Source organism: Peromyscus leucopus, chromosome 20 (genome assembly GCF_004664715.2).
Source record: "Peromyscus leucopus breed LL Stock chromosome 20, UCI_PerLeu_2.1, whole genome shotgun sequence".
Classification (NCBI taxonomy): Eukaryota; Metazoa; Chordata; class Mammalia; order Rodentia; family Cricetidae; genus Peromyscus; species Peromyscus leucopus.
The window spans coordinates 42632089-42645595 of NC_051080.1; positions in this window are offsets into that span (position 1 = coordinate 42632089).

A 13507-nucleotide genomic window follows, 5' to 3' on the forward strand; every position below is an offset into this window, starting at 1 on the left:
GCCCTACTGCATTGTTCAATGGTCTTAGCCTCATCCTTCCACCAGATCCTCTATTGTAACTGGGGACCAGCCTTCAAGACAGCTGTAACCAAATCTCTCCAGTCTTTTTTTTTTTTTTTTTTTTTTTGGTTTTTCGAGACAGGGTTTCTCTGTGTAATTTTGCGCCTTTCCTGGAGCTCACTTGGTAGCCCAGGCTGGCCTCGAACTCACAGCGATCCGCCTGGCTCTGCCTCCCGAGTGCTGGGATTAAAGGTGTGCGCCACCACCGCCCGACTAAATCTCTCCAGTCTTAAGGGATAATTCTATTACAAGTTGATCACAATTTAACATCTGCTTCACAAAAAATGAGAGCATGTCACGTGAGACTATTGCTTCATTGAATCTCCTCAAATCTAACATTTGCACAGGAGTCCACTCAGCTCTTACACAGTCTTGGGGATATCTATCATTTGGCAGTTCCTGTAAGGTTACTGGATAAATTAATGTTGGCTGTTTGAAGGCCTTAGGCTGTTTTTCTGTAACCTTATAATGCAATATTGAGATTGGTTCTCCTTTAAATTTCTCTGTCTGGGTGTGAGTATCTCTATAATCTGTTTTAATAAGTTTTTTCTAAGACTTGTATATTGGCACTCATATCAGCCAAATTTTTTAGGGATAAAACAAGAATGATCAAACTGATGATGTTTATAATTGACATTATGTAAATCCCATCTACATAAATTATCCTCTCATTTAATTGTTCCATTTTCAAACTGTCTAGTATATTATGAAACAGAGAACAAACTCTTTCCAATGTAAATGTGTTTTCCATTTTTTAATGTGGGGGAAAAACTGTCTCTCTGACTTTTTAAAAACTAATCCCCACCTTTAAGAAATCCCAATTGACTCACCAAATCTGCTGACAATGATGATTCAAATGATGGTGTGGCAACAGCCTGAGGAGGAGTCCAGAGACAGTCACAACGTACCCTGAGAGGAGAGAAGCAAAAGACCCAGCTATTTGTATGGGGGACCATGTGAAAGCAGCTAACTCCTGTGGCTTTTGGAGCCCAAATCCTGTGCAGTTTGCTGCAGAGAGGCTGCAACAGAAACTTAGCTGGCAGAGTGGGGACTCATGCTCAGGTGGGTGTAGACTCTGGCTGTGTGCAGTGGGGTGTAGACTCTGGCTGTGTGCAGCTCTGGCATGAGCTGGTTACTGTTAAGCCACAGGCAAGTGGCTTTTTTGTGAATTTGTGCCCCACATGTTGGACGCCAGATGTTGTATGAATCCTAATTTGTTTTATAATAAAAATCTGGAGCCAGATATCAGGGTGTGTGGGGGCCCACAGAGGATCCCTAGTAAGACCTTACTCAAGATCAGAGAATCTGAGCTTGCTTTACCCAGCAGGGCTGCATAATGGGATGATTTGGCCATAGGTGTGGTTACCAGGTGTTTTGAAAGGGTATATATACTTTTGGCTCTATGTTATGCTTTGATCTTGAAAGGGGGAATCTTTTGCCTTGCCCCTTGGCATTATATAAAAAGCCCTTTGGAATAAACCTTGAGGCAGCTGGGTATTGACCCAGTGTCCTCCCGAAGCTATCCTGTGTCTTTGTCTTTCTTATCATTTCCTTCTATCTTTCTATCTAATACTTCCTCATTCCTCTCTCCTCCCTGCCCCCAAGAACCCTTCAACAGGTCAGACCTGGACTCCCACAAGGGTGGAAGCTGAAAGATCAGCAAAGCAGAGCGAGCCACAGCCACCACCTCTTACCTCACCAAATGAGTGTGCCATAGTTCATTTTGTTTCCTCCAAATTCATTTGTATTGCCTGCTCTTCAAAATGGAGAGACACCCTTTATATATTTCTTCCTTATTTTTATGTGTGTGAGTATTTGCCTGCATGTATTTATGTGTAACAAATGTGTGCTTTGTGCCTACAGATGCTAGAAAGGCCATCAGATCCCCCTGGAACTAGAGTTCCAAAAGGTTGTGAGCTGCCATATGATTCTGGGAACCAAACCCGGGTCCTCTGAAAGCACAAGTTCTCTTAACCACAGAGCCATGTGGTGATATATTGTGTCCCTCAATATATTGTACACCCTAATAAAGCTTATCTGAGGATCAAAGGAAAAAGCAGCCACTATAGTAAACATAGAAGTCAGGCAATGGTAGCACACGCCTTTAATCCTAGCATTCAGAAGGCAGAGATCTATCTGGATCTCTGTGAGTTCAAGGCCATACTGGGAACAGAGCCAGGCATGGTGGCACATGCCTTAAATTCCAACACTAGTTAACCATAAAGGTCTGGAGGTCTGTACATACATTCAGACAGGAAGTGACAGAACTGGGCAGAAAGAGGAAGTGATGTAGCTGGGTAGAGAGAGGAAGTGAGATGGAAGAACAGAAAGGCATGTAGGCATGGGTAGACAGGAAGTAGGTCTCTTTGGAAGCTGAGGAATTGAAGTGAGTTTGGCTGTGGCTTGTCCTATTCCCTGATCTCTTGGCTTTTACCCCAATATCTGGCTCTGGGTTTTTGTTTTTTTTTTTTTAATTAATAAGATCATTTAGCAATTCGTCTTACAGAGCCATCTCTCTAGCTCCTAAATATTTTTTTTTCTTTACAAGATAATATGATGTTTTTATGTCTTAGTTAGGGTTTCTATTGCTGTGAAGAGACACCATGACCACAGCAACTTTTAAAAAGGAAAGCATTTAATTGGGGCTGGCCTACAGTTCAGCGGTTTAGTTCATTGTCATCATGGTAGGAAGCAGGGTGACATGCAGGTAGACATGGTGCTGGAGAGGTAGCTGAGAATACTAAACCCAGATCAGCAGACAGCAGGAAGAGAGAGTTCTACACTGAGCCTGGCTTGAGCATCTGAGACCTCAAAGCCAGACCCCAGTAACACACTTTCTCCAACAGTGTCATAGCAACTCCAACAAGATCCCAATAATGCCAATCCCCATGAGCCTATGCAGGCCATTTTATTCCAAACCACTGAACTTTGTAAAGAGTAGGTGCTAAAAAAATGTTGCAAAAGAAAAGGATTTATTTTCCTGGTTGGTATGTTCTTTCCTCTGGATTTCTATATCATAGGCAGCATCTCAGGCACTTGGCTCTAGCAGTACATAACAGAAGTGGCAGTCACCATACCATGCCCCCCCCCCACTGAAACATCCATCGGGAGGGATGTTCTGGGGGACAGATTTCTAGCAAGCTTTATGAGTGTCCTACTGCAGCACCCTCTGTCCTTGAGCAAGGTACACATGTGTCCTCCTTGACATGGAGCTCGGTCCTGAGGGCGCTGATTTTTGGTGCTCTGTCTGCTTCCCTGTGCAGAATACTGTTCACTATGTGTGCTGTTTTCTTACACTGCCATAATAAGACACAGTAAGCTGAAACAATAGTGATTTATGTCTCAAAGTTCTTGCAGCTGGGAAGTCTAAAATGGAGGCCCTGCTGAGAACATGGATGACCGTTTTTTCTTCAGCCCTCACATAAGAGGTAAGGAGATTCTCACAACCTTTCCTTTTCTTTCTTTCTTTCTTTCCTTTTTTTTTTTTTTTTGTTTTTTGTTTTTTGTTTGTTTGTTTGTTTGTTTTTGAAACAGGGTTTCTCTGTGTAGCCATGACTGTCCTGGAACTTGCTTTGTAAGACCAGACTGGCCTTGAACTCAGATATCCACTGCCTCTGCCTCCCAAGTGCTGGGATGAAAGGCCTGTGCCACCCGGCTCCTCCAGCCTATTTTAATGGGCACTGATCCCATTAATGAAGGCATAACCTAATTATTTTCCAAAAGCATATCTCACTGATGTGACAAAGTGCCTGGCAGAGTCATTTAAGAACGGGGAAGACTTTGACTCCTAGTTCAGGGTGCAGTGAATCTTGACAGGTGAATGAGAATGAGAACATGGCCGTCCACGGTGTGGGTGAGGGGAAGGGTTTGACAGCAGCTACGAGGAGGAGGCCAGCCAGAGGCTTCTGGAAGAGTCTAGACTAAACCAGGCCATGAGAGGGGGTGAGGGGGAGAGAGAGCCAAGAGGGCAAAGAGGCTGAGAGCAAGCTAAGAGAGGAGCCGAGAGAGCTCCTGGCCGAAATGGCAGGGTTATATGGGAAAGAGAAGGTGGGGGAAGGGAAGGGAAGCCCCACCCCCACCCTGGGGCTGGCGAAGTTTAGCTGGGGGCAGGGTGAGAAGTGCTGGGAGGAGCCACAGGTCCTGAGTGAGCTCGTGTGCTTCCAGATGCTAATACTCATTACAATTAGCCATTTGTGCTGGGTCTTTGGGACCTGACAACAGGAAAGGCAGGGTAGCCCTCACTGGCCGGAAACTCACTTAGAAGCCCAGGCTGGCCTCCAGCTTATAATGACCTCCTCCTGCCTCAGCCCTGGGTGCTGGGATCACAGGCATGAGGCACCAGACCTGGTCTCTATGTTGTCTTGAAAAGTAAGCATGGATGACTTGTAATTAGTTCATATTTATTTGAAATGTGGGAAGTGATTATTTTTTGCAGAAAAATATAGGTTTAATGCTAGAAAAGTGTAGACCATAAGCCTTTGACGTGTAGCATTTTCCAAGTGCAATCAATAATTTACCAAGTCTTAGCCATGATTCCTAGAAGGAAATAAATATATGTTTCAACTTACAAAGTCATGGCATGTTTCAGATATGAAAAGGGTTAATTTAATATTAATTAATCAAATTAATTAAATATTAGCAGGGAAAGCTTGAAAGCATCCATATAATATATTAAATTAATATAATATAATATTAATTAATATAATAAACTAAGGGAAAGCACTAATGACTGATCATAGGTACAGAGTAATCCATTTGTTTGAAAATAACCAGATTTTAAGAGTTATTATCATTGCCGTTATCTGGAATCTGAGGATTATGTACCTATCAGGGTTTGGGGAGGTTTTTTTGTTTTTGTTTTTGTTTTTTGAGACACAGGGTTTCTCTGTGTAACAGCCCTGGTTGTCCTGGAACTCACTCTGTAGACCAGGCTGGCCTCGAACTCACAGAGATTCTCCTGCTTCTGCCTCCACCTGGTGCCACTGCCTGGTGCCACCACTGCCTGGTGCCACCACTGCCTGGTGCCACCACTGCCTGGCCCAATCAGGGGGTTTTTAACTTAAGAAGGAAATTCCAAAAGTTTGGAATTGTTGCCATGAAAAACAGCCAGTCTTCCCCTTACTGAGCCAAGAGCTTTCCAGAGTTTTCTTAATTTTAAGTGTCTGATTTTTTTTAATGCCAATCGCTTTGGAGCCCATTCCCTGTGCACACATGAAGAGACATCCTTCAGGACTAGAACAAGGACCATGAACCCGAGTCCCAGGGAGGGAAGGGAAGCATCAACCTGGGAAAATACGTCTTGCTTCACAGTTCTAAGATAAGAAATGAACATATGCTTCAAGACAGGATGAGCCCAAGATATTTGTTGTATTGTATTTCCAATTGGCTCCTGTCTGCTAAAAAAAAAAAAAAAAAAAAAAAAAAAAAAAAAAAAAAAAAAAAAAACCAAACTTCCAGGGATCAGCATCAATGAATGGACTGAATATCTAATGAGGATTTGACACTTTTGCTGTAGTTTGGATTCTAAATGACCCCTAAGGTCATATAGTAAAGGTTTAATTAACACCTGGAGTGGTACCATTGAGAGGCTGTGTTTTTTGTTTTTTTTCAAGATAGGATTTCTCTATGTAGTTTTGGTGCCTGTCCTAGATCTCACACTGTAGACCAGGCTGGCCTTGAACTCACAGAGATCCACCTGGCTCTGCATCTGGAGTGCTGGGACTAAAGGCATGCGTGCCTTATTTTACGTGTTTTAGTGTGAAGTGTCAGATTCCCCTGGAAAAGGAGTTACAGACAGTTGTGAGCTGCCATGTGGTTGCTGGGAATTGAACCTGGGCCTTCTGGAAGAGCAGCCAGTGCTCTTGACCACTGAGCCATCTCTCCAGCCCCAGGTTGTGGGATTTTTAAGGGATGAGACCTAGCGGGAGGTCTTCTGGCCATTGGTGGCACATCCATGCGGGGGACAGTGGGATCCTGACCCCTTCTTCTTCGACTTTCACTAATTCCTGGCCATGAAGCAAGTGCTTAGCTACACTGCATGCTTCCGTTCTGATGTGCTGTCTCAGAGCAGGACCAGTGATCATGGCCTGAACTATTATTATGAACTTACAGTAATCTTGGTTGCCAACTTGATTGGATCCTTCCCTTCTCAGTTAATCCTTCCAGGAAATACCTTTAAAGATCCAGGTGGTGGTGGTGGTAGCGACGACAGCGGCGGCGGTGTGCTGTTACCTGCCTGCCTTTGCCCTTTTGTTGGTGTGTGCATCTACTCGGCTGCTGCTACTGCGGCTATTGTTGCCACCATCTATTATTCATCAGTATCGGAACCCAGCATTATGTGGGTTCCAGAGAAGAGAGAACCTATTCCCTTAAGTTGTCTCCGATGTGCACTGTGGTACAGGTGCCCCCACACACATACACATAAACACAAAATAAATGTATATAAAAATTAAATTGTCTCATAAGAGACATTTATATATCTATTTAGAAATATACATCATTAGTAAAGTCCTTCTAAGCATAATTTTATAACATCTTTCAAAATGAAAATACATGCATGCTTTGAACCAGCAATCTTATTTCCAGGAATAATTCCAACAAAAAACCATACATATAAAAAAATATGGATAAGCATGCATTTTATTTTAGCTCTATCTGACTCAGGAAGGAGATTGGAAATAATGTTAAGGGAAATTATGAACTGAATTGTAGTTGGGTTGCTTTTTTTTACTCCTTGGGGTCCTGACACCCAGCTCCAAAATAAATACATGGAGATGTATTCTTACTTATGAAGGCTCAGCTTTAGCTTGGCTTGTTTCTAGCCAGTTTTTCTAACTTATTTAAGCAATTTCTCTTCTTTTACATTTTGTTCCCAGGCTTTTTACCTTTCTTTATTTTATATGTCTTCCTTTCTTACTCTGTGGCTGGTTGTGTGGCTTGGTGGCTAGCTTCTGGTGTCCTCTTCTCCTTTTCTCACTCTTCACTCTTCTTTTTATCGAGCCTAGATTTTTCCTCCTACTTATTCACTCTGCCTGGCAGCCCCACCCATCTACTCTCCTGCCTCACTATTGACCATTCAGCTCTTTATTAGACCAATCAGGTGGTTTAGACAGGCAAAGTAACACAGCTTTAGAGAGTTAAACAAATGCAACATAAAAGACTGTGACACATCTTTGCATCATTAAACAAATACTCCACACAATAAACAAACGTAGCACATCTTAAACTAAGATTCCATAGCACTGGAAATATATTATAGAAAAAATGAAGTCGTTGTGATTGAAATGGCTTTTTATTGACATGGAAGGGTCTCTTCGAGAAGTAGAGAAATGGGGCTGGGAATATTGCTCAGTGGTAGCACATGCATGCCATGGATCCAATCATCAGCACAACTCACACACATACACACTCATCTAGACATATGTCTGAATACATATTTAGACTTTCTTTTTTTCTTCCAAGGTAATAAAATACTAAGTTTAGCCTGGTTGTACTTCCCAGTCTCCTACAGTTAGTAATGGCCATGTGTCTAAATTCCAGCCAATGAGGTCAAAGCAGCAGTATCTGAGTTAATTTCTGGGAACTTCAACAGCAGTAAAAACAGAAACAGCTGGTGCCTTTTATTGACTGATTCTCAATAGGTCGAAACAGCAATGGTTTGTTCTCTTAGATCTGCAGGGCAGTGGAGGCAGCTGGGCTCCATGTGTCCCTCAGGCCCACTCTGAATGGTGGCTGCTCAGGGAAGGAAACTCTTCTAGTGACAGCAGAGAGACTGAAGGAGGCACCCAACTGTGCAGGCTTCTGAGGGGCTGCGCTTGAAATGTTAGAGGTGCTCACCAAACCAGACATATCAGACACAACTGCGTGAGGCAGGGGCAGGGCAGGGCAGGGCAGGGCAGGGGCAGGGGCAGGGGCAGGGGCAAGGGCAGAGGCAGGGGCAGGTACTCCACCCATGACAGCTCTAGGCCAAGGACAGGCAGTGAGGGCTGAGGAGGAAACTGGAACAGTTGGGGTCTATAACACAGATTTTACTTACAAATTCTAACACCAGTAGTCTAAAGGTGTCAGGGCTTGGAGATAAAACTGATTTTTGTTTTGTTTGTTTGTTTTCGAGACAGGGTTTCTCTGTGTAGTTTTAGTGCCTGTCCTGGAACTCACTCTGTGAGACCAGGCTGGCTTCAAACTCACAGAGACCCGCCTGCCTCTGCCTCCAGAGTGCTAAGATTAAAGGTGTGCACCACCACTGCCTGGCTTGAAACCAAAATCTACTGGATTCAAGGCTTATACTGTTTTAATCTTACCATCACACATTTTAATGTTTTGATTCTGGCACATAGAGTAAATTATGTGCATTATTTCGCTTTTTAAAAAAAACTTTTCTTGGCTACCATAGCATATTTATTGTTGAAAATGAACTTCAGAAACATGCTGTGAAATTCCCAGAAACACAAGAAAACAAGTAACAAAGAAGAAAACAAACGGGAGAGAACCTATGAATTTATTCAGGAAGGTGCCGACATCTTTAAACCCGTAGGTTTTTCAAAAGAGGTATGATGTGTCTATCCCTGTCTCTGTGATTTATGGAGGACTATTTTACTAATGTTATTCTCAGTCCTTCCAAATCTCCAGGTATTCAATCATTCTATCTATAAATATTAATTACATCACTTTCTAACATTTACAATTCTTATTTTGGTTTTCTGCCTAAATGCTGGTTTTAAATTTCGGAATAAAGTTATTGGAAGTTTTCTCACCAAAAGTATTACGGTGCCAGTTTAAAATACTTTTAAAAAACAGTTGCTATATTCTCCCTCTATGTAGAAGAGAAGGAGGGATTTGCCCTGGGAACTCTAGGGCATCGGCTGGGACCCTCCTTTGCACCTGTAGCCTATCTGTCAAAGAAGCTAGACCTTACCAGTCAGGGCTGGGCACCTTGCATCCATGCTTTAGCAGCTGCAGAGATCCTTATTCAGGAATCAAAGAAGCTAAGCTTTGGGTCACCCATTATTTTGTTTTCTCATCATAATCTGTCCCATCTTTTAACTTATAAAGGCTTACAAACTTTACCTCCTTCCTACGTTCTTTCTCTCCAGGTGGCATTACTAGAGGATGCCACACTTACTTTCCGGACTTGTCCACCTCTTAATATTTCAAGCCTCCTCCCTCAACCTAATGCTGAATATTCTCCTTCTCATTCCTGTACTGAAACCTCAGAGGAACTATTGCCTCACCCTTCACACATACAGGAGGGCACATTGCCTCAGGCCACTTACACCTGGTACACAGATGGCAGCTCCTTTTTATATGAAGGGACCCGTAAAGCAGGTTATGCCATAGTGTCAGATACTGAGATCATAGAGGCACAGGCATTACCCACATACCACTAACCAACAGGCTGAGCTAATAGCTCTTATCCGTGCCTTCCAATTGGCACAGGGACAATCTCTAAATGTTTACACAGACTCCAAATATGCTTTTCATATTCTCCTGTCCCACGCTGCTATTTGGATGGAGTGTGGCCTTCTCACAGCAAAAGGGGGATCCATATCTAACTCAGGCCAAATAATGGCCATGCTGGAGGCTTCCCACCTCCCCAGGGCTATAGGAATTGTCCACTGCTGGTCTCATCAGACCGACAGCTCCATCATCTCTAGGGGAAACAACTGGGCTGACCAGGTAGCCAGGACAGCGGCCCTCCAGGGCCAAGTCTCACCTCACCCACCACAGGAATCTATACAGTACAGCCTACACCCTCACAGGGAACTCCAGACACTAGACAAATTCTTTCCTCTTTACACCAGTTCTTTCATCCTAATAATCTTGCTCTGTCTCAATTCGTAAAAGCTCACCTGCAGCCCACCTCTGAGGACTTACAGTTCTTAAAAACTATTACTGCCTCTTGTGAGATCTGCCAAAAAACAGATCCCAATACCAAGTATAGGAGTCAGTCTTTTCCTACCCACCAGGTAGAGGTTCCCTTCCAGGGACTGACTGGCAGCTCGATTTTACCTATATACCCACCATCAGGAAAGTTAAATTTCTCCTCGTGATGGTAGTCTCATTTTCAAATTGGGTTGAGGCATATCCAGTTTCTTTTTCTTTTCTTTCTTGCTTTTTTTTTCTTTTTTTCTTTTTTTTTTGGTTTTTCGAGACAGGGTTTCTCTTGTGTAGCTTTGCGCCTTTCCTGGAACTCACTCTTTAGCCCAGGCTGGCCTTGAACTCACAGAGATCCGCCTGCCTCTGCCTCCCGAGTGCTGGGATTAAAGGCGTGTGCTGCTGCTGCTGCTGCTGCTGCCGCCACCGCCGCCGCCGCCGCCACCGCCGCCGCCGCCACCACTCAGTGCACATCTGGTTTTTAATAAGTGGGCTCAGACAATTGCAGACCTCCTTCTCTGAGAAATTATTGCTCCGTTTGGGGTTCCTGCTTCTCTTCAGTTGACAATGGCCCAGAGTTCACCTCTCAGATTTCTCAGACACTAGCTAAGGCTCTTAACATTCCTTGGCATTTTCATATCCCATACTGTCCTCAATTCTCAGGAAAGGTGGAGCGTACCAACTGATCTTTAAAAACTATTCTTAGCCGGGCGGTGGTGGCGCACGCCTTTAATCCCAGCACTCGGGAGGCAGAGCCAGGCGGATCTCTGTGAGTTCGAGGCCAACCTGGGCTACCAAGTGAGTTCCAGGAAAGGTGCAAAGCTACACAGAGAAACCCTGTCTCGAAAAACCAAAAAAAAAAAAAAAAAAAAAAAAAAAAAAAAAAAAAACTATTCTTACTAAGATGTCGCAGGAACTTCAGCTCAACTGGGTAAGATTATTGCCTCTAGCTCTTCTCAGGCTCAGGGCTCTTCCTAAAAAACCTCTTTCAATTTCTCCGTTTGAACTAATGTATGGAAGTCCAGTTCTAACACCAGGTCTTTTATCCAACCCTCCAACTGTTACAGATAGCCTGTTAACTCCCCTTTTATGTCACCTAAGGTCTATTCTATGGAGCTATGCAGACTGTTCGTTACCTCAGTCGTGTGACAATAATTGTCCACCTCCAATATACATAGGGGATCAGGTTCTTCTCTTCCCTCCAGGCCACCCCCCTCCACTCCTTTCCCCTAAGTGGCAGGGACCCTTCAAGGTAATTCTTGACTCCTACAGCTGCTAAACTCGAGGGCTTTCCTCACTGGGTCCACCTGTCTCATCTAAAACCTTTTATCTCACCTCCATCCCAGAAAAATCTCTCTTCATATACAGTGAAACAAACAGGGCCTCTCACTCTCAAGCTCCAGAGGACATCAGGATCCACTGCCTTGTCACCAATTCCAGAGGAATAAGGTATCACCCCTTCCTTTCCCAACCAGGGCCACACAGAGCCAGAGGCAAAAGGACCATCAAAAATATCCAGGCGGTAAGGAACAATGTAATACAACAATTTATCATTGTTCGATACTCAGCAACTGATCACCTGCATTTCCTAAGTGCTAACCTAATAAGGGAAACAGGTGCCTTAAATAAACTACCTCCAGCAAGGCTTGCCTAAGGAAAACAGGTGCCTTAAATGAACTACCTCTAATGAGACTTGTCTCAGATAAAAATTAAGCAGAGTTCTAAGGCCAGATCTACCTCAGGTAAATGTCACATGCCTCTATCTCAGCAGGCCAGATCTACCTCAGATAAATGCCAACTCCAAAAATAAAATAATAATGATCTTTTTTCTCTAAGCTTTTCTATGTCAACAGTATCTTGTCAAACAGAAGGTTCCCAGCCACAGCATGGATGGACAGCTGCAGAACAAGGAGACGGCAGAACGTCATTCCAGGACTTCCCCACCATCATCCCAGGACTTCACTACCCTCCCCATTTCCCTCAAGAGCCAACCGATGCCCACTATTCAGCCAGAAGCATTCTTTGAGAGAAACGTCGCCCCATACCCACTCAACTACAATTTTTTTTTCTTTTTTAAAAAAGAAGAGTCAGGGATGATGGATTCACAACACGCCCCCAGGGTTGGACATGTTGGCGCATGCCCGGCAGACCTAGACACTTCCGCCTAGTCAGTTCCCGGTCAAAATAGCCATTTCCAGGTCAAGGCAACTCGAGTGACCAGGACCCCGTGGCTTTGCATGGTTGCGTAAGAGCACGCAACGCAACCATGTGATCTGTGCATGCGTGGAGTAGCCACATGGACCTGTGTACGCCTGCGCCACCCAGCCTTTATAAGCCGGCACCATATTCCCGGCTCCCTCCTTCTTCTCTACACACGTGTCTCTCTGCAGGTCTGTCTCTTTTATCTTAATAAAACTCTTGTTAGTGGATTCTGTCATGTTTCGTGACATTTCCTCGCAGGGTAAGAGCACCGCTAAATAACTAACAAGAACAGTCCTGCTTTTCTTTGATCTCCAGCAAAAACACACTCAGGTACGGCATGTGTGTGGCATGCTTGTTTTAAACAGAAGCAAAGTAAGATTCCGAGTGTGGTGCACCTGGCCTGCAAGTCCACGCACAATTTTTGAGTATTTCTGATTCCTTGCTTAGACCCCTGGTCTCTGTATGTTATTTCCTTGGCCAATTCACCCCCTACTAGATAAAAAAGATTTTCCATTTTCTTGTACCCACCAATTGTGCTCTTTAAAACTCATGTGGGTTCAGTGTCACTTCAAATGCCTAACTAAATCCATGAAGGCCTTCAGTGTGAAAACGTCACTTCGAGTACATTGGCTAGATTTCCTGCATTAACAGTCAATTCAAGACTCTTCAGCTTTGAAAAGCAAGCTCTGATTTCTTGCTTGACATGTCTGGCTCTGTAACCAAAGGCTGCAGGGTCACAGCTCAGTAAGTGCAAACCTAAACAAGCCTGACCAAGAGCGATTCAGAACCTGAAGCCGCTAAGGAAAATATGAGGTTGTTTCCAATGCAATGCCCTCCTTGAATAAAGGAAGCATAGGGATTTTACCTGGGGACATGTATGTATGTATGCATGCAAACACTTTAGGGTGGGTGCATTCCTGAGCATGCACCATTTAATGTTAAGGAGTACATTTCTGAGCATGCTTCATTTAAGGTCATAATTTCAGGAGAGACTGCATTTTGGAGAATGCTTAGCTCAAGGTCATGGAACATAGGATTATAAGATTGTAATGGGTGGTCAAGAATGCTTCCGGGTGTGGACAACTTACCCTGTACAAAGTGTTAGCTGGAAAGAATGGAAAGAACACTCCACAGGTGCATTAGTACAGGAGCTTCCCCCGAAGAAGCTTGACTCGCCAGCACTGACCCCTGCGACTGTTCTGTTTCCTCTCATTCTGGGACCCACCGTGAAGGACTGTGCTGCTTTTACATCAGATAGTGCAGGAAACCGTCACTTCCTCTGATCCAATACATACAAGAACAAGGTAGCCAAAAAGATGAACACTATTTGTTATGAGGAAAGATGAGTCGCCCTTAGAATTGATTCTAAACA